At 46.5% G+C, this 22,678-nt stretch overlaps 1 long non-coding RNA gene across 1 annotated transcript; it reads right to left on the reverse strand.

The window, feature by feature from the left end:
• Window positions 1-19,687: 19,687 nt before the first annotated feature.
• LOC141831460 (uncharacterized) lies at window positions 19,688-20,514 on the reverse strand. The gene is made up of 3 exons (XR_012602073.1): window positions 20,394-20,514; window positions 20,223-20,309; window positions 19,688-19,769 (listed from the first exon to the last, which is right to left on the reverse strand). It is a non-coding gene; the product is annotated as an uncharacterized LOC141831460 (long non-coding RNA).
• Window positions 20,515-22,678: the final 2,164 nt, after the last annotated feature.

Raw genomic sequence — 22,678 nt, forward strand, 5'->3', positions numbered from 1 at the left:
TGGATGTAGATGCACTTAGTTCAGTAATGTTCATTCTACTTCCATGTTGGTTTGAAACCTAGTTTCATTTTCTTCCTCTAAGATCTGTTTCATCATATTTGCATGTAGTTTAAAGGCTAATGATTTGTTCACCTGAATTAATTGATCACCCACTCAGAAAAGAATGAAGTGGAATTATACACTCTGTAGTTACGTTTCTGTAATTCTTAGTCTATAGATTTCATACATTCCTTTCACTAGTTGCAATAGTAGTCTAACTAGAATACTTGGAATAAATAAGAGGATCAAAATATGAATCTGAGTAGGAATGAATATTACGAAAATTGTATGCACAAGTTATATTTCAAATTTATCTTATAGAAGAATTATGAGGAAAGCCAATTTATATTTAGAATTAGTAAGGTGATGATGAAGTCATGGATACTTAAATTATATAAAAAAAAAAGTAGTCCAACCAACATATTTATATACAATTATAATCATAATTTATTATTTTCTAGAATTATTGAGATTGCATATCATATTCACTATTACTATATTTGTCATAACGTTTTTATATATCATTAGAAAAATTATATAAATATGATTGTCAGTCAAAGAATAAATCAACAAAGGAATTATTTTCTCTTTACTTCTTTCTATGTTTTTATGTTTCTACATGGTATTAAATCCATGATCCTCATTTGTATGATCACTTTTACTTTTTAATATTATCAATATTTCTCTTTATTGTTTTCCTCTCCTATTTCTTTAGCTTTCTTGCCTTCCTACGTAAGTTCAACACCACAAAACAACCTTTTTCATATTTTCTTTTTCCTATTCAATTACAATCGTTTTCCTAGTAATCCTCTTTCTCTTTTTGTCCTTGACACTTTTTAAAAACTTATCTCAAACTAAACTTATCTGCCGCAACACCAATTCATCAAATCACCTTTTGTCCTTCCAATTTTCTAATTTTCACTTTCTTTTCCTTTTGTTTCTTTATTTTCCATAGCCCTTATGTTCATTCCTATCTCAAACAATGAATGCTATTGAAGCGGACATTGCCCAAAATGATGTCAAATCTATCTTAGGACATATTGCTATTCATTATTCTAAGAGATTTGATTTATATTTTTTTGGTGTCAAATTTATATTGTTATTATTATTTATTAATTTAGGTATACAGTTCTTTAAACTAATTAATCTGACCTAGCCTCACAAAAGTCCACGGGAGGAAATTAATCCATAGTGCAGGAATCAACGTAAATGCCTCATTAATTGCGGAAATATTTTACTATTACACCACAGTCCCAGGGGCAAATTTATCTTATTATTGAACATATTAGTACCTGATAGACTTCCTCAAGAGTACGATTGTCATCAATTAATAAAAGATATCGAACCACAAAGACCATGGAATTAATCACTAGACTAGCACAAAAAGAGTTGCGAACGATTGAATTTTAGTGTTGGGGCAAGAAAGAAGGAGAATTGAAGGACTTAATCCTCGAACGAAAAGGAATCAACTATATGGCAGGTATGGGAAATGATCCTAGGATTTCGGAGTCCTTGAGAGTTATGGCTGATAGTATCATGGATGTTTTGCTATTCCTCGATGTTTATATCAATGTAGGGATTTTAACCAAGCTATCCAATTAGACCTTGTCAGGCTTGCTCAGAATTAAATCATGAATCTCTAATGTTATGATCACTAGTTCGAGATGATACTTAGATAGCCCGGTTCTATAGCTCTCCCGCTGTCACTGAGCACTCCGGCAATACTACTAGTATCCTATCCTCTGTTATCGAGTACTCAATTAAGGACATCTTCCTACTAATCAATAACCGTTAGTTATCCCTCATGAGAATTTGTTACAACTTAAGAATCTCTTCGGAAAGTCCGGTTAAAAAGGTTCACCACCTGTCACAAGGCACCCCAGTCATACGATCTTAAGATTTCCTATAAATCGTAATTCACTCCCATCCATATGAAATCAAATCTTCAAAATATCATCAAATACGCACGAGACACAATTCCATATAACAAAGTATAAACATGTCATAGAAGATAGCAAATACAAATCCATCGAATACAATCATCCGTTACATCTCAATTTCTCCTACATCCTAGAATCAAAGAGATCTACTCCATGACGGAGGGAATACAATTCAAGAAAAAAGAAGAAGAATTCATCATTGTTCCAAAATTCAAGAAAGAAAAGGAAAAAGGACTTATCAATATGTGTGATCTTCCTGGAATTGTGATCTCCTCGTCGGCGGTGGATGGAAGCGGCGGAGTAGCCTCGGGAAGATGGATGTGACAGTGAATTCCCCCTCGGAACGTGGTTACGGCGCCTCCTTATTGTCCTTTGACGGCCTCCCCCAAAAAGGGTTTCAAAAAGGTGTTTAAATAGGCTGCTAGCGTGACATGGCCGTGACATGGCCGTGTTTCATAGAACGGTCGAAAAACTCGGCCCCAACTCCCCGCTGGCACGACCTCAACAAGATGTCGTTTTGGAAAAGAGGCACGACCTCCAGCAATTGTAGTTCTGTTTCTGGGGCATGACCGTGCCTTGTAGACACGGTTTGAGACGGTTGTGATTCTGTTTCTGGGGCACGACCGTACCTTATAGGCACGACCTAGAGTTGGACTGCTTCTAAGTTAAGGGCACGGCCGTGCTTGGTGGCACGGTCTGGAGCAGGAGCTCCTCTGAGAGCATGGCACGGCCGTGCCTTGTAGGCACGACCCAGTCTTGGCTTGTGTTGTTCCTTCTTCATTCTGCGTTGTTTCATGCCGATTTCTATCCTGCAAATGCAAAAGTACGAGAGCAAACATTTGAACTAGAAAATAGAGAAAATGTCCCTAGTGTATGAATAAAGGATGCGATAAACATAGAGAATCAACATGAAAATTCATAAAGATATTCAATAAAAATAGTAAAAATATATGTATACCATATACACATCAGTACCTAAGTGATTTGACTTAAATTTTTTTGGATGGCTCCACAAGTTTACTTTGGAGTACTTTGGTCCATAATTATTTTTCCCATAAGTGTGAATCTTCCTTATGAGATGATATCTTGACACTAGAACAACTTATCATGTTATGCTAGACTATGATATCATTGCAGAAGTAATGCTTTACATGGCTTAGATATAATGCAATTAGGTAACGACTCGGGTTTATGTATTGTTAACTTTGAAACACACTTTCAATTTTCTAATTAAAATTTATGCATACATAATATCTTTCATATCCCTTCTATTATTAAGAATTTGCTCTTTACAAGTCAATTTAGTCTCAATAATAATATATATATTTTAATTTCACTTAAATTAGTGTCTCATAAAGAAAACAACATGCACTACTTTACTACATTGAGAGGTAAAAATGATGCCTACTATCTTCAATGTCTTCGATCATAGCTTTTATCAATAAATACACAAAAAAAAACTAGTCTAGTATATTTGACTTGATTATCCTTCTCTTTGTATTGTTCAAACAATCGCAAGTTGATTTGGTTTACTTACTTTATATAACTCATCATCTTATTTATGCAAGACATACTTGGAAGCCAAAAGTTATAAATTACTATTTCCTCCATCTAATCATGTTTCTAATTTTTCTAATTAAAATACTCTTTTTCGATGTTTAGGCCTAGCACTTATCTTTCTAATTTGGGGTTGCTATATTATATCATTTTTATTTATCACTTCAGCAAATTTACTTATCTTATGAAATGAAAATTTACTTTATTTAACATATTTTTTTATTTTCCAAACAAGTTGAAATTTATTTTGGATGCAAAATACTCGCTCTCCGTTCTAATTGGGGAGATGAGTAGCTCTTCTTCAACATCTTGCCTCTTGTGGAAGCATTGATTGAGTCTTATTCTCACACCCTTGAGTAAAACGGCTCTGTAGACAGAAAGTATTGGCATATAATGAAAATTGATTTAGTTTTTTTCATCATGCATAAGTTTCTCATAAATTTTAGGATGAAACTATTAGCACTGTAGTTTACCTCATAAATTGACTTTCTACCCCATTGATCTAAAATAAATGTCTCTGTTCCGGTTGAGAATAGCTCCTGGACACGTCACCAGACCTAGCTCGCCGTAGGGTGGGATCGGTGGAGAAGAAGAAGGAAGGGAAGAAGAAGAAGAAGAAGCTTGAGGACCGCCGGACCTGCGAGCACAACAACCGTCAGTAGGAAGGCCGGGTGTTGCCCCGGCGCGACCACTCCGACGCTCAAGTTAGGGGCAGTGGAGGAAGGAGGAAGATAAACAGTAGAGAATAATCGAGAGACTAGAAAGTTGCAAGTGAGAACCAGAGAGGTACCTATGGAGGGGAGTGGTCTGTTTATAGAAGGACTATTAATGCACCTGTCACGTCAGCATTTAAGAAAGGTCGTCTCATGATTAATGAGGTGGCAGGGATAATCAATCTCGCTGTCCTATCGTAAATAAAGCTATCTTTAGTCACTGTTGGGATATTCAGCAGGGATATGGTATTAATTAAAGGGGGCGTGGGCTTGTAAGAGAATAATGATGAGGTGAGCTAGGACTTATGGGCAAATGTAAGTAAGACAGGTACACGGGTCCAGCGAATTGTCGTAGGCGTGAGAGGATTTGGCCGGACGGCTGTGATACAGGCGGAGCATATCAAGGCTCTAGCCGGCTGGGAGGATCCGGATAAGCTCTTGCCGGACAAGAGGATCCGGCGAGGCACCTGTCGGACATAGGAGGATCCGGCTAGGCACCTGCCGGACATGAGGATCCGGCTAGGCACCTGCCGGATAGGAGGATCCGGCTAGGCACCTGCCGGACATGAGGATCCGGCTAGGCACCTGCCGGATAGGAGGATCCGGCTAGGCACCTGCCGGATAGGAGGATCCGGCCTAGGCACCTGCCGGACATGAGGATCCGGCCAGGCACCTGCCGGATAGGAGGATCCGGCTAGGCACCTGCCGGACAGGAGGATCCGGCTAGGCACCTGCCGGACATGAGGATCCGGCGAGGCACCTGCCGGATAGCCGGAGGATCCGGCTAGGCACCTGCCGGACATGAGGATCCGGCTAGGCACCTGCCGGATAGGAGGATGCCGGAGGGGGCTCTAGCTGGGTATACGGACCATTCAGGGAGAAACCAGTTTAAGACACAAGTCAAGTCCGGGTTAGACCCTTGGTTTATCCCCGGAACATAAGCCTCCCCACTAGTCTAGTCGAAGGGAGCGGGGAGCGTACTGACTAGGCTCAGTCAGACTTGTGTCTTAGTTGGGCCCAAGGCTTGACTTAGTGACCTGGAAGATAGAGAGAGAGAGAGACGCAGGTGGGCCCGGGTCTACCTGCATCACTTAAGCAACCTAATAGCCTGCAACACGTGTTCGTGCGGGGTTGGTGGGTGCGGAAAAAAGGCGGTTTTACCAGGCGAAGCATGGGTGGGTGTCTTGTCCGAGGCATGAGTAATGATGATATTGGGAGCGGGCGAATCCTTCTTGGAGAGCGTGCAGACACCGTTTAGTCTTCTTCTCGGGGTGCGCATGGATTTTATAAGGTGACCTTTCAAATCCGTGGGTTGGGGGGCTATAAATAGGGATGATAGCGCGCGTTCCTGTTATCATTCTCGAGCAATACTCCTGCGAGAGGCGCACCAAGATCGGAACCGCGGCCATGGACATCGACGGCGAAGGATCCGAAACGGGTTCCACCACGCACCCCCATGTTTCGAATGAGATGGAGACACGGGTGCAGGTGGCTCTCTATCGAGCCCGTGTAGCGGAGGAGAGATTGAAGCGCGTCGAGGAGGAGCTGATCCAGGCTAAGCTGGAGATCCTGAGGCTTCAGGACATCATCAAGGTAAGGGCTACCCAAGGCAGCGTCGTAGCGGGTCATGTTGAGGGATCCACTTCCTCGGTGCTGAGCCTGCTGGAGAAGATACAGGAGGAGATGGGGTTTATGCAAACTGCGGTCAGGAGGCTGCCCCGTGACCCTTCTTCGGAGTGATCGTCTGCCTTACTTCTGCTATGTCACTGCTAATGTAATGGCTCGCTTATGCTAATAAAAATCTTGTTTATTGTAAATGTAATGTATTATCTAGTGCGTAAAAAGCAAGGTTCATTAGGATAAGAGGGATGGAACAGATTACTGCTAGGCTTGAGTTCGACGCTATCAGAGGAGTGTGCTGAACCAAAGAGAGAGAGAGAGAGAGCGGGACAATTAAGCCGATAATTAAACTGATATGCGGTGTCAAGGAGAATAAGTTGTGGAGACGCGTGTCACGCTATGACTGGCGGTATTTACAGCAAGTACTGGCGGCGTGTGGGCGGTGAGGGGCGTTACCATTCCCGAAATAAGCAATAAAAGAGGCGTGCTCTTCTTTTTTGTCTTTTCGTATGCAGCGTCTGACATCAGCAAAACCGTTCGGAGAAACGTGCTCAGATCCGACGGCTCCAATGAGATCCCGCCTTTTCTTTATCCCTGATCTGATGGCCACGGAGAGTTAGGGTTCCGATACATAACCGGCGTGAGTTCTCGAAAGACTCATCTCGCATCTTCTTCCTCGCGCCTCCCTTCTGCCGTCGACACTTCTGCCTCAGGCGTCTACAGTGCTCTTCTTTCCCTTCTTCGGCAATCTTTCCGGCGTAAGCTTCCCCTTCCTATCTTAGTTCGCATTTTTGGCCTTCGTATTTCTTTCGCTTTCGGGGTTGTAGGCATGTCAGAGTCTAACCAAGCTTGGTATGAGTCCATGGTTTCGGTTTTTGATAGCGACACTAGGTCAGCGATAAGGGATCGATTTGGGATCCCCCGTCAGTATAAGATTAAGGTGCCTAAGAGCCATCACCGTCCACACCTTCCTCCTCCCGGTTATCAGACCTTCTTCCTTGACCAATTGGAAGGAGGTCTTCGGTTCCCTGTTCCTGACTTCTTTCTAAGGGTGGCCGCGTATTTTGGTGTCCCAGTTAACCAATTCGCTCCCAATACTTTTCGGTTTCTAGCTTGCACTTGTATCCTCTTTCATGTGTATGACATTCCTCTACACCCGACGATCCTCCACTACTTTTTTTATCCCAAGAAGGGAGAAGAGGGAGTCTTTTATCTAAACGCACGCCCTCACCACAAATTCTTAGCTGAGTTTCCGTCATCTGTGAAGTTTTGGAGGACGAGGTTCTTCTTCGTTCGTCCCCCGAGCCCTATTCGCGTTACCGATTGGCAGGATGAGACGCCGCCTCCTCCTCGGCTAGGCAACTATAAGTCGCATGCAGCCTACCAATCCGCCTTCCAGGTGATAAACGGTTTGTTGTTCCATACGGACCGGCTGCTTAGTGAAGAGGGTTTGCTATTTCAAGCCGGTCTGAGCCCCGTTGCTGCGGAGCTGTCTCAGCCACTCAGTAAGTAGATGTTTCTTTTCTTAGTTCACCGATTTCTAATTTCATATATTTATCTGTTGGTCTGCAGAGGATCTTTTGATGGCGGCTTCACTGAACAAGTTTATCAAATGGGACCGGGCCTCTTTTAAGAAATCAACAGCACCCATTCCTTCTGAAGGGAGTCCGGCACCAGCCACGTCGGCTGGCAGTCAAGCGGCCGCAGCCGGGTCTGAGACGAGGTCTCAGAGGGCTGTAGAGAAGAGACCCTTACCAGAAGAGGCTAAGGAGAGGGAGCTTCGGTCTAAAAAACCTCGATCTGACCAATCAGGTGGGAAGGCTCCTCAGGCCTCGAAGTCCCGTACCCCAGAACCATCGGGAAAAGAGCTTTCGACTGCCAAAGCGCTGACGATCAAGGAGCCAGACCCTGAGCAAGCATCCCGACCGCGCCCGATTACCTTTGATCCAAGGAAGTTGAAGCAAAAGGCGAGGCCGGAACCGGCGGCCAAAGTAAAACCGAAGAAGAAAAAATCCAGTCCGGCCAGGGCCCCACCGTCTACTCCAGGAACCGGATCGAGCCGTCAGGCGGAGCGCCCAACTGAAGGAGAGGACGACCCGGCAGGAACGAGGCCGGGTACGCCAACAGGGCACCTATCGGCCAGTCGTGCAGGGGAATCTGCGCCTTCGTCACCCCTTGGTTCAGAGGTGGAGCCAGTCACAGATGTAGGAGGCAAACCCATGCTCCTTCCACCGGCTCCGGCGATTGTGCCAATTCTTGATCCCATTCTGGAGGAGGCGATGGACATGATAGAGGTGACGACTCCGCTAACTGCAGCGCCGGAGCAATCGTCCCATGATCTTCCTTTGCCATCCGTAGGACCATCTGCGGAGTTGGCAGCTACCCTGCCGGCAGCTTCATGCACGGAGCCGGATGCTGATGCGGAGGACGATCTTCTTCCTTTATCTCAGTCCTTGACACGGGCACTTCCTACCACTTCAGCTTCGGGTGCCAAGGAGACCGAGGTGAGGGAAGTTGCCATGCCACCAAGCCAGTTGCCGCAATCAACGTCCGAAGGCCTCCCTGCTTCGTCATCAGAGGTGCCGGCGGATTTGTTGGTGAAAACGCCCGCAGTGCCCCCTGTCACGCCGCTGGTGGAGACTGCGCAAATGCTTTCAGCTGGGCCAGGAAGAGCGCCAGGGGAGACGGCGGAGGTGGAGCATCCTCTTATGGCAGGGCGACTTCTCAGCCTGCTCCTGAGGTTCCAGCAGAAGGGCAGGGTACAGCAAGCAGGATGGTTGCTCCCGAGGGGTGTCCATCCTTTGAGGTAAGGTCCTTCCCGCCTCCCCCATCTCGTCTTCCTCAGGGTGCCGCGGGGATATTCCCAGAAGGGGTATTTCCTCCTCAACAGGCTTATTTGCCCAGAGCTCCGGCAGACGCACCTTTCACACCTTCAGAAGTCAACAAGATGATGGAGGTGGTAAGGTCTATCCGAGACCATACCCATTATGCTCCTTTGGTACTATCAGACGTGACTAGTCGCGGCATCTATGCGACCATCCGGGTAACCCCCGCTTTTATTTTTGTTAATCACGTTCGATGGCATCAGCTGATCAGCAATTGGGAACGCAGGCCTTAGGTGAACTTTTGGAAGTGCGCAACCGACTGCCCCAGGTGTGCCTCCAATTTCGAGCCTTGGAGGAGCAGGTGGCGGAGCTGCGGGGTCGAGAGGGGTCACAGATGAGTGAGCTGCAAGCTCGGGAATCAGCAGAGTCTATTAAGGCTTTGGAGAAGAGGGTAGAGGAGCTACAGAGCCGGGAGACGTTTCAAGCGCGCGAACGACAGGCTCGGGAAGCAGCCAGGGCCCTTGAGCTTCAAGAGGCTCAAAGTGAAGCTGCGAGACAGAAGCATGAGGCCAGCCTTGCTTTAGCCCGGCAGCAAACGGCTGAAGACAGAGCAGAGCATCTAGAAGCCGAATTGCGAGAGGCCTGGGATCGAGCGCAAGATCTTGAGGAGGATCTTCATCGGAAGGGGGATCAGCTTTCCAAAATATGGTCACAACTCAAAGATCGAGAAGATGAACTTGACCGCTTGGATGAGCAGCTTGACATCCGGGATGCTGAGTTGGAACTTGCCTCGGATGAGTCCAAAAGACTTCAGGAGCAAATTAAAAAGCTGGAGGCTGAATCCGCAGGCCTGAAGCAGCGAATTGCTGAACTGACGGATGCAGCTAGGGTAGTGGAAGGGGTGTCGGCTGATGCTCGAGGTGAGTTGGCTGCTTACAAGCTGAGTGAGGAGGACCGGCTTGAGGCGGCCAAGGAAGCCTGGTTAAAGTCTAAGGAATTCACTGACCAATTCTTGGAGCGGACAGCCGGCATGCTTCAGTCTGGCTTTGAGGGAGCGCTGCGGCAACTACAAGCAGCAGGGGTGGACCTTCCGGATGAAGTGCTAGACAAGTTGGATCCTCAAGAGGTTTGGAAGGCCTTGCCGGCCGCTGCTCGGACGGCTTCGGCGATTATCAAGGGGCCTTCGGCTGGTAAAGGAAAGGGAAAAAAGAAGAAATGAATGTAATGGGTCTTGTCTCTTTGTATCGTTCTGGCTGCAATGACAGACTTTGTAGGGTCTTCTTGATTTATCATTTATTTTGGATGTGCTCGACCGAGTGGGGTAAGTTGTTAGATAACTTCGTATCTCTCTACGCAGTTGCTTGAGGGCCGCTAAGTTTCGTGTTTGTGAGGGCGAGGGTGACCTCTGGCAGAGGACTCAAGCTTTGTGAAGGATACTAGGATATAGGATCCGGGCTAGCGGAAGATTACCAGATAAGACTTATTTAGATACTTGGACGATTCGTAGGCGGTGGGGGGTGTTAAGCGAAGCATCGTATCCTTACGAGTGGAGGAATTATGGCGTCCGCACCTACGAGTAATACGTAAGCATACATTGTCCCTGTCGGTTGGGAGGAGGGGGGCACATACCTGGGAGCTGTTCGAGTTCGTGGGTGAATCGGAGGCTTACCTGCGTCATCGACTACTTCGTGTTTATCTCAAAGCGGACATTGGCGGACGTTCTTCTATGTTTTGCTGTCTGTAGCAGGTCCCAGACTTAGTGTAAAGTTGGAAAGGTAGGTGCAAAACTTGCTTGGCCTTGATCATGGCTGGGAGAGCGCGGGGGAGATTGGACCCGGGAAAAGGGCCATCGTAGATGGAGCAGGTCCGAGACCTGAATTGAGCTCAACCCTGGCTATGTCCAAGCCGAGGGGATGTGGGGACCCTGAAAAGGGCAATTGCTGATGGAGCAGGTCCGAGACCTGAATTAAGCTCAACCTTGGCTATGTCTAAGCCGAAGGGAGGTTGGACCCTGAAAAGGGCAATTGCTGATGGCGCAGGTCCGAGACCTGAATTAAGCTTCAATTCTTGGACCTGAATTGTCTATGTCTAAGCCGAAGGGAGGTTGGACCCTGAAAAGGGCAATTGCTGATGGCGCAGGTCCGAGACCTGAATTTAACTATGTTGACCCCTGACTTCACCTGAGGAGGGAGAGTGTATCGCATGGCCGGCGGGCGTGTGTATGGGGAGAGTCTGAGGAGACATAAATGTTATTAAGTACAAAAGAGACAAGAAGACGTACAACTTACAGTTGGCGTTGAGGAGATGCTATGTTTGATAGGGCCGAAGATGTGTGGCATTCCATGGTCTGATTAATTCCTTGCCATTCTGGTCAGCCAGGTAGTAGGCGCCGGAACTTGTTTTCTTGAACACTTTGTACGGGCCTTCCCAAGGCGGCTCCATTTTGCCTACTTCACCGGCAGGTTTTACTTTCTTCCATACCAGATCACCTACTTGGAACGACCTGGGAATTACTCGTTTGTTGTAAGTATTACTCATCTTCTGTCGGTAAGCGGCGAGTCGAGAGGCGGCTTGATCCCGGTCTTCAGTAAGGAAGTCTAGCTCCAGCCTCCGTCGTTTACCATTGTCCTCATCATAGAGCCTTCTTCGATCGGATAAGATCCCGACCTCCATAGGTACCACAGCCTCTCCCCCGTACACCAAGTGGAACGGCGTCATACCTGTACTCTCCTTTGGGGTGGTCCGATGGGCCCATAACACACTTGGCAGCTCCTCCACCCAGCTGCCTTTTTCATGATCCAGCTTGGTCTTCAGACCATGTAATATTTCCCGATTGGTTACCTCGGCTTGGCCGTTAGCTTGTGGATAGGCCACGGAGGTGAATGCCTGTTGAATGCCAAGCCCTTGGCACCAAGCTTGAATCTTTCTTCCCTGGAATTGTCGGCCATTGTCTGAGACGAGTCGGTGAGGGATGCCGTATCGGCAGATGATGTTCTGCCATAAAAACTTAATAACAGCTTCCTCAGTGATGCGGGCAAGAGCTTCAGCTTCTACCCACTTGGAAAAATAGTCTACAGCTACCAGCAAGTACTTCTTCTGCTGTGGCCCTGTTGGGAAGGGTCCTACAATGTCCATGCCCCATTGGTCGAAGGGGCAGGCGGTAGTAGAGGCCTTTAGTTTCTCTGTTGGCCTTCGTGAGAAGTTCTGATACTTCTGGCAGTGTAAGCAGGTGGACACCAACTTGGCTGCGTCCGCTTGAAGGGTTGGCCAGAAATATCCGGCTAATAATACCTTTCGGGCCAGCGACCTTCCTCCGGCATGGTTACCACAGCATCCTTGATGTGCCTCCCTTAAAACATAATCAGCATCCGTCGGCCCTAAGCACTTGAGAAGAGGGCGAGAGAAGGAGCGCCGGTATAGATGTCCTTCGACAATAGTGAAACGGGCAGCATGCCTCCGGAGGGTTTTGGCCAGGCTAGCATCCGGTGGAGTGGTGCCGGTTCGGAGGAAGTCCAAGAAAGGGCTCCTCCAATCTTCTGGCTCGACTAAGTCCAGGGTATGATCTTCCGACTCCGGTTCAACTTGAGCTATAAAGGAAACTTGTGAGTCTGTTTTCTCTGAATACCATTCGGATAAAGAGCTTGCTAACCGGGCCAACTCGTCAGCTTTGTTATTTTCAGTTCGGGGAATCTTCTGGACAGTTACTTCTGCAAACTCTGCCCTCATCTTCTTAAAGGCTTCGGCATAACGGCGGAGCCGGTCATTATGAATTTCATATTTCCCTTCCACCTGCTGCGCCACCAGTTGTGAATCAGAGTGAAGGTGAACCCGAGTGGCGCCCATCCACCTAGCTGCCTGAAGACCAGCAAGAACAGCTTCATACTCTGCTTCGTTGTTGGAGGCCCGAAAACTCAATCTGATGGAGAGCCGGATTTCTTCTTCTTGAGGAGAACTTAAGATAACCCCCACTCCACTCCCTTGCTTGTTGGAGGAGCCGTCCACAAATACTTTCCACGCTTGATCTGGCTCCCCGTCAGGTATTTCGGTGAGGAAGTCGGCTAAGGCCTGAGCCTTAATAGCAGTGCGGGGCTGATATTGTATGTCATACTCCCCCAATTCCACAGTCCATTTGGCTAGCCGCCCGGAGATTCCGGGCTGGGTAAGGAGCCGGCCCAAGTTACTATTGGTCAGGACTGTAACCGGGTGAGACAAGAAGTACGGTCGCAGCTTCCGAACAGTCAGCACCAACATCCATGCTAACTTTTCCATGTTGGAATATCTAGTCTCGGCATCTTTGAAAAGGTGACTGGAAAAGTAAATGGGGTGCTGAGACTGACCCTCTTGTTTTACTAGGACTGAGCTGGCAGCTAATCGGGAGGCCGAAAGATACATCCACAAAGGTTCACCTGGAGAAGGTTTAGCAAGCCGGGGGAGTTGGGAGAGGTATTCCTTAAGTTCTGAGAATGCCTTATCACAATCTTCGGTCCACTGGAATTTCTGTGCTTTCTTCAACACTTTGAAGAAAGGGAGACTGCGTTCTGCTGACCGAGAAATAAACCGGGAGAGTGCAATGATTCGGCCCATTAATTTTTGTGCTTCTTTGAGGTTGCGGGGGGGAGACATTTGGGCGAGCGCTTGTACTTTGTCCGGATTGGCTTCTATTCCCTCTTCAGTCACTATATACCCAAGGAATTTACCCACTTTGACTCCGAACAAGCACTTGGAAGGGTTCAGCTTCAAACCGTACTGGCGCAGAGTATTGCACGTTTCTTCTATATCTGTGATGAGGGAACTTCCTTTCTCTGACTTGATCAGTATGTCATCTACATAGACTTCAATATTCCGCCCTTGTTGATGTCGGAATATCTTATCCATCAGCCGCTGATAGGTGGCTCCAGCATTCTTAAGTCCAAACGGCATAACAGTGTAGCAAAAAGTTCCATCTGCCGTTATAAAACTGACCTTATTTTGGTCATCTACAGAAAGAGGGATTTGATGATATCCCTGATAAGCATCTAACATACAAATATATTCACAACCGGCAGTAGAGTCTACTAGCTGATCTATCCGAGGCAGGGGGTAGCAGTCCTTCGGACAAGCCTTGTTTAGATCTCTGAAGTCTACACACACCCTCCATTTGTTCCCCGGCTTCGGCACCAGAACCACATTGGACAGCCAGGTGGGGAACTGCACTTCCTTGATGTATCCGGCAGCCAGCAACTTCTGCACTTCCTCTCGAATAACTTTGTTCTGCTCCGAGCCAAAATGCCGGCGCTTCTGCTTGACAGGGCGAGCTCCAGGAAGGACGTTGAGATGGTGGGTGGCGACAGATGGGGAAATTCCTGTGAGATCTTCCGGTGTCCAGGCGAAGACGTCTTGATTCCGCCGAAGGCATTCAGCCACCTCCAGCCTCAATTCAGCAGATAGGTCGGCAGCCACTTGCACTGTTGTTTCTGGTCGATCAGGGCAGACCTGCAAAAGTTCCTTCTCTTCAGAAGTCCGGGGATTTGGCCTTTCTTGAACTGCATGAACTCCAGCTTCTTGGGTCCGGGGAATCTTCCGAACTTCATTCCGAACGGCGTCCACATAGCATCGACGCGCCATCAATTGGTTGCCTCTCACTTCCCCAACCAAATTCCCCACCGGGAATTTAATTTTCTGATGATGGGTAGATGCGACCGCCGAGAAAGCGCCAAGTGTAGGTCTCCCTAGTATTACATTATAAGAAGAGGGTGCATCTACCACAATAAAATAACAATACCTGGTCCTTCTAGCTGGCTCCTCGCCCAGGGAGATGGCGAGGCGAGCTTGTCCCAGGGGGCGAACTTCATTCCCCGTAAACCCATACAAAGCTGTAGCCATCGGCTCCAGATCCTCTTTATCTATATCCATCTGGTCAAAGGCTCTCTTGAAAATAATATTAACAGAGCTGCCTGTATCCACCAGGACTCGGAAGATATCATAGTTGGCTATTGTGGCTGTTATCACCAGGGCATCATCATGGGGAGTTTCTACTCCGTCTAGATCTTGGGGTCCGAATCCCATGATGGGTCCGTCCTTCATGCATCCCCCTGCTACACTGCAGACTGCCAGCTGCCGGGCGTATGCTTTTCTTGCCCGATTGGAGTCCCCGTCAGTGGTTCCTCCAGTTATCATGAAAACATGGCCTCTCGGAGCATTGTCCTGATTGCCAGCTTGAGGGTTGCGAGCACCGGATCCTTGGGCCGTATCTCCCTCCTTCTGCGTCAGGGGCTCACGATCTCGGGGAGAACGGTGGCGTTGATAAGTGGCCCGCGGAGAGGGCGGTATAGATGGAGGAATGACTTGAGTGTTACTTTCTCTTTGAGGCTGGGGGGCAAGTGCAGATCTTCCTTGACGCTGCTGCTCCTCAGCTGCCCTGAGGACTCGGGCGTACTGATAACAATCCCGAGTGTCATGCGTCCGTGATTTATGGTATGCACAGAAGTGGGGCAACCATCGCGAGGGTCCTGAAGATGGCGTCGGTCTGGCTTCCACAGCCTGGATGGCGCGGAAACTGGCTTCTGGTCGAGGGTGCCGCTCTGGGCCTGGCCGTTGAAGTGGTTGAGGCGGCGGTCGTCGTTCATTTCGGCTCGCCGGAGCTGTCTGTTGACTCGACCCATGGTGGGGATCAGCATTGGTGCGTCGAGCTGACTGGGCCTCCTCTACATGGATGTACTTGTCGGCGCGGGTCAGCAATGCATCAAAATTCTCTGGTGGCTTCTTGATAAGCGACCGAAAGAAATCCCCTTCGATCAGTCCTTGGGAAAAGGCACTGACTAACACCTCCGACCGGGCAGCAGGAACCTCGCGTGCTTCCTGGTTGAACCGGCGTACATATTGTTTGAGTGATTCTTTGGACTTCTGCCTAATGGAGAATAGGTCCATCACTGTTTTCCTATAGGCCCTGCTAGTGGCGAACTGCCTCAAAAAGGAATCTTTAAAGTCATTGAAGGAACAAATAGATGCTGGCGGTAGGTGGTTGAACCAGCGGACTGCTGCGCCAGCAAGAGTGGTGAGGAAGGCTCTACATCTGATGGCGTCAGTATATTGATGCAGTGTGGCGACATTCTCAAACTTCCCCAGATGATCTTCCGGGTCAGTCGTTCCAGTGTAATCCACCAGCTGGGGTCCACGGAAATGGCGTGGGAGTTCTTCCTCTAGAATCCAAGGGGCAAAAGGGGATTTGTGGGAGCTACTCCCTTCACCGAGGGGCAGATCCTTCCCCTTTGAGCGGCGGCGAGGTGAAGCTCGCGCTGCTGCAGATTCTACTGACATTCCCCCTTGGTCCTCGTACTGTTGAAGGTGGGTTCGACCATGGACCTGAGGGGCTGGAGCTCGATAGACTGGAGTATGCTGGGCTGGGTCTTGCTGGACCTGAGAGAGATGAGCCTGAGTATAATGAACTTGTGCTGGATGGATTGGTCGAGGATGGGCTTGATGGGCCTGTGAAGGATGAGCTTCTGTAGGACCAAATAACTGGCGCGCGGGCGGCGGTGGGGCTTCGCCGGAGAAAGATCGGGGGCGTGAAGGACCAGCTAGCGCCTGGGGTGGTTGCCGGGAAGCAGCTAAACCGGCAGCGGCGGCGGCCACGGCTTGATCAAATTCTTCCTGCGTCATAGTGATGAGGCGAGGCTGAGGGGGTTCGTCCGTCGGCATCTCAAACCCGGGCAAAGTGGTTTCCCACAGACGGCGCCAAATTATGTTCCGGTTGAGAATAGCTCCTGGACACGTCACCGGACCTAGCTCGCCGTAAGGTGGGGTCGGTGGAGAAGAAGAGGGAAAAGAAGAAGAAGAAGAAGAAGCTTGAGGACCACCGGACCTGCAAGCACAACAACCGTCAGTAGGAAGGCCGGGTGTTGCCCCGGCGCGACCACTCCGACGATCAAGTTAGGGGCAGTGGAAGAAGGAGGAAGATAAACAGTAGAGAATAATCGAGAGACTAGAAAGTTGCAAGTGAGAACCAGAGAGATACCTGTGAGAGGGGAGTGGTCGGTTTATAGAAGGACTATTAATGTACCTGTCACGTCAGCATTTAAGATAAGTCTTCTCATGATTAATGAGGTGGCAGAGATAATCAATCTTGCTGTCCTATCGTTTCATAAAGCTATCTTTAGTCACTGTTGGGATATTCAGCAGGGATATGGTATTAATTAAAGGGGGCGTGGGCTTGTCAGAGAATAATGATGAGGTGAACTAGGATCTATTGACAAATGTAAGTAAGACAGGTGCACGGGTCCAGCGAATTGTCGTAGGCGTGAGAAGATTTGGCCGGACGGCTGTGGTACAGGTGGAGCATATAAGGCTCTAGCTGGCGGGGAGGATGGCCGGATGAGAGGATCCCGGGCACCATCTAGGAGGATCCGGCTTGCCGGAGAGAGGATCCGGCGAGGCACCTATCGGATAGGAGGATCCGGCTAGGCACCTGCCGGACACGAGGATCCGGCTAGGCACCTGCCGGATAGGAGGATCCGGCTAGGCACCTGCCGGTCATGAGGAGCCGGCTAGGCACCTGCCGGATATGAGGATCCGGCTAGGCACCTGCCGGATATGAGGATCCGGCTAGGCACCTCATGAGGATCCGGCTAGGCACCTGCCGGACATGAGGATCCGGCTAGGCACCTGCCGGACATGAGGATCCGGCTAGGCACCTGCCGGACATGAGGATCCGGCTAGGCACCTGCCGGACATGAGGATCCGGCTAGGCACCTGCCGGATATGAGGATCCGGCTAGGCACCTGCCGGATATGAGGAGCCGGAGGGGGGGGGCTCTAACTGGGTGTACGGACCATTCAGGGAGAAACCAGTTTAAGACACAAGTCAAGTCCTGGTTAGACCCTTGGTTTATCCCCGGAATAGGGATAGTTGACACCTTCTTGGAACCACTCAAGATTGCAATAGACAAAAGACATCAGACTCCTCTAGCTTAATATGATGTTGATACAAGAAGTGATGGTATTCTAGGTCCAACTTCATCGCTGTTGAACGACATTTCTTATTGATTCTTTCAATGCATCATTAATCATGAGAATACCATCTCCAAGCTTTAATCTGCCATTTTATATTTTCGCGATACCAGTCGACTGTCCCAGGGACCAGTCGACTGGTTCTTCAACGGCTACTTTAGATTGCGTTTATTGCTCCAACTGTCAGCCCAACGTTCCATATCAGTCGACTGATGGAGCCATTAGTCGACTGGTCAACTCGTCAGTCGATTAGTCATCAATCGACTGGTCAACTGGTCAGTCGACTAATTAGTCACCAAAGTCTCTGTGTGTTTCTGATCAAGACATCAGTCGACTGGTGAAGCTAAAAATCCCCTTTCAGCTTCCTTCTTCATCCCTTAGCCTTGACGCAAGCCTTCAAACATCTTCCACAAGCCTCGTGCCATCCTTGCACTCGCTTGAGATGCTTCCCTCCTTCATCGTGCTAAGTCTCCCTTTGCCAAGATCTCCTCCGGGACTTCACCATTTGCCAAGAGGTCGCGCCTCCGGGACTTCACCATTTGCCAAGTCTTCAAACCTGGACTTTCCTGTATACTCAAATCGAACATGTTAGATCACCAACATTGCCTAACTTAAACTCATTTTAGTCAAACATTAAAATCCAATTCACTTGGGACAAGATGCACCAACAAGATATACAGGCCACATGGTCGAAATTAGGACTACACATCCTTTAACACACCACACAGATACATAACAGATAACATCTAGGGCCCACACTACCACAACTACTACTAACACATGTATATAACCAAAATAGACTAAATACGACATCTCCAAATGAAAACATACAACCACGAATGTAAATCCAGAAATTCTGATACTCACAACAAGTTTATAAGTCCACAACTACAACCATATCGAATGCAACTGAAACTCGAATAAACCAAGACATACTAAAACCCTCTAAAGTGAGATGGATACAATCGGCCGGATCTCCAAGCTTCAAGTACTATTCTCTGATCTGCTACCTGGGGAGAAAATAAGGCAACCCTAGGGTCTAGGTAGTGAGCATTAGATACTCAGTGGATATAGAATAGAAGTGCATGAAAAGATAAATCAGCAGGAATAACCAGAGTATACAAGATAGAATAAACATGTATAGAAGAAGTAAATAATAATCAATAGGTAACAGGAATCAGCAGATAACATGAATCATGGTAATAGGAATTATGTAAATGTAATCATGTATGTAATGTCACGCAGTGCAACAATCATAGCAAACAAGTGCAACAGCTACAACCATATGAATAAAGTAAACTATGTATAACCTATCAACAAATGCATGTGAATATGCATCAAACATCGCAATCAAATGCAAGTCACTGTCTGCACTCGCCACCCCCAGTCACCCCCCAGGGCAGTGAACTGAAGCACCAAACAGGATATACTACACAAGCTCCAACAACTATTCACTACTAATCTAGTGGGGAGCGAGCAGTGTAGCAGCAGGGCAATATAGCCAGTCCTGATCGCACACAACTATGGCACAACATATGCTCTCACCCCTGTATCTCACCACAACACGGTGCCAAACAAGAGCCAACAAGAACAGCCAATAATGCTGTCAACAACTCCTACAACTAGCATGTGGATGTAATGATGATCATCCCAATATGTAATAGCTACAATTAATTAACATGCTCAACAGGAATCAAGAGAAGTCAACATAGGTCAATGATACAATAGTTAAGACTATTCTAACAGTAGATAGATTAATCAGAGGTCAATCAATATGTATCAAGCAACGAATAACACTAGTATCAACAAGGTAAATGCCATAGATAACAAGAGTATCAACATGATAGTAATAGATCATTACAAGGTCAACTGACAAGTATCAAGCAACGATGATCAAACGGTATCAACTAGATAAATATCTCAAACAGCATAAATAACAACATGATAGATAAAATAGCAATACAAATCATGCACTGAAAAAGAAACTTGTATTGATCAAGTACAAGGTACCCACCTGAATCAGATGATCATAAACAATAGTACCCCAGAAATATATCACTCCGTGTAACTCAAGATCAACAAGTCACAATCCTACAATTATAGATGTGACAGCACTAAATACAATATTCTATTAAATTTACAACAAAATAAATCCTAACCCAACATTTATAACCAAATCAATTCGTATTTAACACCCCATTAAATTAATCAATCCAATATGAACTCTAACATGGATCAAACCCAACAACAATGATTCTTAATTAAAATCCTAACAGCAACAACACTTACCCTAGATCAATACCAACGTAATATCAGCCCATCTCAAACCTAGATCTAACATTCAATGAAACTCCTTCCTATTGATCCAACCAAACCAAGATCCACATCAACCCTAACCCAATCAAAATAGTAACCTACAAAATTAGTAAACCTACAAATCCAACTAATCTTACCAATCCAACAGTAACATACCTAAATCCAACTAAATCCATAAAATTCATTGTTAATCACTAATAATCAAACTAGAATCCACCAGAAGCTTACCTCCGAGATCCGTTCCAATCAAGCCCTAGAACCAACTCTAAGCTCTGATTTCACTTCTCCCTTCTTCTCTGTCGATCTAAAGGAAGTCTACCAAACAGAACACATGTTGATCACCAACTGGTTTACAAACATTAACCATCAATCCGATTGAATTCAAGAAGATAAACTCACCTCAAATCCGATGATGCCCTAATTTAACTAGGCTTTAATTCCCCCTTCTTCCCCCTTGCGGTCGAAACTCAAAGAACCTCCAATCTGATCGGATCATAGCCACAAGCTAAGGAGAGGAGAAATCAAACAACAACCTAAGGAGATTCAAAGCCCTATAACGAGATTCAACTCAAGAAAACGAATGCAACCAAAACGTAACTTAATTTCCCTTACCAATCGTCTTCCCCTCTTTGGTTCACCACCGCTAGAGCTGCCAACGCACCAACGATCCAAGCCTCCTCCGGCGAGAATCCAACCCCAACCAACCAAGCTTTTGTCGCCGACGATCCCCCAGCTCCAGCGCCAACCTTAGAGCAGCGCCTTCACTCAGCTTCGGCGGAGGAGAGGAAAGAACAGAGATACATCAGACGAAACAGAGAAGAAGAAAACCATGATGGGGAGATCGCAGCTGCTGTAGCATTCTTATAGGTTTTTTCTTAACGGGTTGGTTTAGGATCCATTAACCCTATTAATCCTATAACCCATTAATATCATTAGATGATTTAGGATTTGATTAATTAAACTCATCAATTTAAGATTAATTTAATTAATCTCATCTTCCCATAAACCCCTACTATTAAGGTTAATTGTATTTACAATTTAACCCTCTAATTTTTGATATTTTACATAATATGGGTAGGTTAGTTTGATTTCGGTTCACTTTGCATATATTTGTTTTTTACTCACCCCTACTTGGCTAGCACTATCATGAATAATATAATAGTTATTTATTTTTTTTCAAAGACATCTTTTATTTTAAAAAATTAGCTAATATTATCTCTTTTTGTTCATTTCTATTTTTTACAATTAAATTGAAAATCAAGTAATGATATCGCACAACAAAAATACGTGGTACATTATAATTCATAATGCTCAAATTAGACTTCATTTAATTGAAGATTTCTCAATTGATGCGATGGAGAAGGATTTAAATTCAAGTTAGAAATTATTTTCGCTAAAAAACCATTTTGAGGCTTGGACATTGATACATGGTACAAGATATGTTGATTTTGTTGGTATATGGAACACCAAATCAAATTTATATTTTGATATTAGTAAAGGTTTAAGGTTAAGTTTTATTTGTGGACTAATAAACTGATCTGAATGCGTAGATAGCACAACAAAGAAGTTCTAATTGAGGCTAGACAAGGAAATTTTGGTCGGAGAGATTAGGCAAAAGTCTCAACAGATTCAGGACATCGGACAGAAAATCCTTGGGGTCGAGGAACCAAGCAAGAAGCCCTGGGATCGAGGACATCAGATAGAAGTTTAGACGGGGTGGTTTAGCGAAAAGTCTCAAGGGTCAAGTTCGAGTTGAGCAAAAGTCTAAATAAGTCAAATATACCAAGATTTGATACCAAGTAAACTCTTTTAAGTAGGGTGCGCTCTTGGAAAGAGAATAATAGATGTCAGTCTAATTTGAGGTTTCACACTATAAAAATATAGGTTATTTGCAACAAATTTTAGTGATGAAATATTTTTATAGCAAATTGGTGACAAAATTAGCGATGAACTCTTATTTCGTCGCCAATTTACTATGAATTCGATAATAAAAATAATTTAGTTGTGGAATTAGCAATGTAATAATTTTTGTCGTGAAAATCATCGCTAAATTTTTATTTGTTATAAAAATCATCGTAAAAGTTGGCGATGAATCACAAATTTGTCGCCAAGTTTTGCCATGAATCACGGATTCATTACCAAATTGCCAATGAAATTGGCGACGAATTCATATTGGTCGCCAAAACCCTAATTTTACCACAATTGACCACGATCTTTTCTTTCCCTGATCCTTGATTTTTCGATCTCCTCTCCTCTTTCCCCTATCCAGCGATTGTGATCCAAGTTTCGATGATTGTGACGGCGACAACACGACTTGGTACTCTTCTCCCCTCTCTTTTCCCTCCCGTCTTCTCCCCTCTCACTATCGACGCTCGATTTGGTTGGTTGGTCGTTGCTTAGGCTAGCCGACATGTCGTTTTGGTATACCGACCGACTGCTAAGGTTGGTCGACCGCTGAGGTGGCCCTGGTTTTAGCTGAGGTGGGCCAGCCTATTGGGTTGGGCACGGGCGGACGGTGAGGACACGGGTCAGCGGTGAGGGCGCGGACCGACGGTGAGGTTAGGGTCGAGGCTATTGAGGCCACTGGCCGATCAACCTAGCTGGCTATAGAGGAGGCTAACCGACTATTAAGGCCACTGGCTAGCCAGCCGACAACCCGAGGAGGATAGGTGGTTGATGAACAA

This window comes from Curcuma longa, chromosome 7 (genome assembly GCF_044706935.1).
Source record: "Curcuma longa cultivar G26 ecotype Majalengka, Jawa Barat chromosome 7, ITB_CL_G26_1.1, whole genome shotgun sequence".
NCBI classification, from domain to species: Eukaryota; Viridiplantae; Streptophyta; class Magnoliopsida; order Zingiberales; family Zingiberaceae; genus Curcuma; species Curcuma longa.